We start from the raw sequence: 748 nt of genomic DNA, 5'->3' as shown, positions 1-748 counted from the left end.
CCCGCGACTCCATTATAACGAGGTGCTCTAAAAGATCAGTATTGATTTCAAAAGCCCGGACAATGAACTGGCTCCGACAATACTAACAACAAGTTACTTTCTCAGTTCTCCGCGAGGCAACAGCAGCGGCAGCAACGGCAGCAACAAACGGCTTCAGGCAGGCGCAGCAGCAGCCGCGGCAACAACAGCTATTGCGCCCCAATTAAGCTCACATGAAAGGAATGTTCTTTTCCCATTCGCCATAGCCCACGGGAATAATACAATCGCATGTCTATGTTTGAAAGTGGTCCAGTTGGTTGTGGTGGTGGTTGTGGTTGTGGTGGTGGTGGTTTGTGGTGGTTGTGGTGGTTGTGGTTGTGGTTGTGGTGGTTGTGGTGGTGGCTGTGGTGGTGGTTGTGGTGGTGGTGGTAGTGGTTGGGAGGGAGGCAGCCCAAACGAGCCTATATGACCTATATAAGGAGAGAAGCGGGAGGAGATGGGGGGGAGGGGGGGGGATCCCGCCGTTCCCCCCTTTGTACTTACCACGCCTTCTGCAGTGATATCAAACCAGCACGCCAACAGCGTCCTCGCCAACCACCTCAACCCAACCCACCCCCAGCCGAGAGCGCGCGCGCGTCCTCGCCTTGCGACCGAGGGAGAAACATCTTTCAGCGGCTGCAACTTCTTATGATGCGGCTGCATTCTTGTCGCGCTGAGAGAGCCGCGCGCGATGTCCTCTTCTTCGTCATCGCAGCGTAGAAAATAAAAT

Source organism: Frankliniella occidentalis, unplaced genomic scaffold, assembly GCF_000697945.3.
Source record: "Frankliniella occidentalis isolate FOCC.00 unplaced genomic scaffold, Focc_3.1 Scaffold166, whole genome shotgun sequence".
Lineage (NCBI taxonomy): Eukaryota > Metazoa > Arthropoda > Insecta > Thysanoptera > Thripidae > Frankliniella > Frankliniella occidentalis.
This window is presented reverse-complemented; position numbering follows the sequence as displayed.